Raw genomic sequence first — 2,390 nt, forward strand, 5'->3', positions numbered from 1 at the left:
AAGTCTATTTTTTTAGTTTATTGTAGGTTTTGTTGTACTTTAATAAAAGTCCTTGGTTAGAATTAATGAAAGATATAAAAATAAATGTGTTTGATTAGCTTCGTAGAAGCAGAAATACCAATTTTAGAAATTTAATGAGAATTTTCTTTCGTTCTCTGTAAACTCGTTAATTTAATGATTTAGTGTGCTGGATCATTTCACCAGCTAGAGGTAAATAATTTTCATTCTTCAGCAAACTATACTATCCGGGGAAAATGATACAGTGGTGCCCAAAACTATCTGGAGAAAATGATACAATGGTCCCAAAACTATCTGGAGAAAATGATACAATGTTCCAGAAAACTATCTGTAGAAAATGTTACAATGGTCCCAAAACTATCTGGAGAAAATGATACAATGGTCCACAAAACTATCTGTAGAAAATGTTACAATGGTCCCAAAACTATCTGGAGAAAATGATACAATGGTCCACAAAACTATCTGGAGAAAATGATACAATGGTCCCAAAACTATCTGGAGGAAATGTTACAATGGTCCACAAAACTATCTGGAGAAAATTTGAATGGGTAAATTGGGTGAGTATATAAAGCAATGGACTGGATAAGGTATATTTGATACAGATAAACCAGCTGCTAAGAGACGGTATAAGTACACAGTACTGTACAACCCTAACCAGAACTGGAAAATCAAGCATTTGCCGCCAGGACAAGAAGGTGAAACGTCCGGCCATCACAATATACAACGTACTAGAAAACTAGAAACTAGAAAATATTTTCACATCTACAGAACTGAAATTTATATTACTATAAAGCACATACAAAGAAAGCATAAAGAAGACAAGCATGTATAATTGTTCAGAAAGGATAAACATGAATTCCTTGTATATGTGTCTGAACCAACTTCTAACCTACAATACACGTAGTGTACAAAATAGTAAACTATGTAATTAAAAGCTTTACCTAAGTTTGGTTTAGAAATGAAAAAATTGAATTGACAGGAATCACATAAACATCATATATTCAATAAAGTGGAAGCATTGTATTAGTTTGGGTAAATAAACCGTTGTATATTTAATACATAACTTGAAGAAAAAAACGCCAAGTAAACAAACTAAACTAAAGAATGGATTGATGGTTAGGAGGAGGTTTTAGATTTGATCTCCTATAGGATAGCCAGGGGGAACTCCATGGTTTGATCGTCAAGCAACACAACATCAAAGTTCTCCTTATATTTCTCCAAATTTTCCTCAATCTTGTTGTTTAAGAATCCAATGGTTAAAAAAACATATGTAAATCTTCTAATTAATCTCCAATAAGAACAACATTGTGCCGGTGCTCCAACTCAGGAGCATGAATAGAACTCTCAGACTTGTTATACATTTGTATCATTGGAGGTTTGAGACCACAGATCAATCCTTCCTCGTCGTAATTGAAGTTAGAGACAACCTTAGTGTTCGTGTGAACCAACTGATAATGTTTTAATATTTCTAGAATAAGGTCTCCTAACCCTGCAGATAGAATCATAACTGAAATCTTTAGTTCCTCAAGGTATATCAGTATCATCCCTGAGTTCACATTTACTATTCTTAATCATATCGTCATACCAATCTTTGTGCACTCCGGTCTCCGTCAGTAAACTGTTTCCTTGAGTATACCATTCCACCATGAGAGGTATTTTCTCCTCCAAAGAAATAGACAGATCTAGTTCAATTGGATAATATTTAGATCTAAGAGCATTTGTCTTTTTGACATAATCAGGCCCCAACTTCTTATTCGTCTCTAGTACTCCCCAGCATACGGTCCACTGGAGTACCATTCTTGTGAGATCTGGTAAGTTCCTCCGTCAACCATCTTCCTAATCTTCTCCTGCAGTCCATCAGGGTCACCAACCTGTACTCGCTTGGAGGCCTGTAATAGGCTTGCCAGTTTAGAGTAGGCCATCTTATCTTGAGAAAAATAATCAGTCATCTTGTCGATAAGAATTGATCCCATTTTAAATCTCTTGTTGGTCACGTGGAAGGTGGAAGAGTGTGAGAGTTTGCGAAATTATAATTTCAGTTTCGTGGATTTGTGACAAAATATTTCGAGGGTTTACCCCTAGAGAAAATTTAAAGACGAAATATTTTTTATTTATTTGATAAGGTTCTATGAAGTGCAAAGTGGATATCAAGATAAAGATTATGCTAGAAGAAGAAGTTTACATCTAACAATGGGCTATGGGAAATGTACGGGTCCACGGGATTGGGATCGACAATTTAAGTGTGCCTGAGTTAACATGGACTGTTAAACATTCATACCGGCTTAATTGACCGACTTGAAGTCGTAAAGAAGTAGATGCTGTTGCGAGTAGAGTTGGTCCCGATCTGACGTAGGATCCGGAGAAAATAATAC

General features: G+C 35.5%; 1 pseudogene; it reads right to left on the minus strand.

Annotated features, from left to right (window-relative positions):
* Nucleotides 1-1,000: 1,000 nt before the first annotated feature.
* Nucleotides 1,001-2,096, minus strand: LOC111709358 (cytosolic 5'-nucleotidase 3 pseudogene; annotated as a pseudogene).
* Nucleotides 2,097-2,390: the final 294 nt, after the last annotated feature.

This window comes from Eurytemora carolleeae, unplaced genomic scaffold (genome assembly GCF_000591075.1).
Source record: "Eurytemora carolleeae unplaced genomic scaffold, Eaff_2.0 scaffold957, whole genome shotgun sequence".
In the NCBI taxonomy this organism is placed as follows: domain Eukaryota; kingdom Metazoa; phylum Arthropoda; class Copepoda; order Calanoida; family Temoridae; genus Eurytemora; species Eurytemora carolleeae.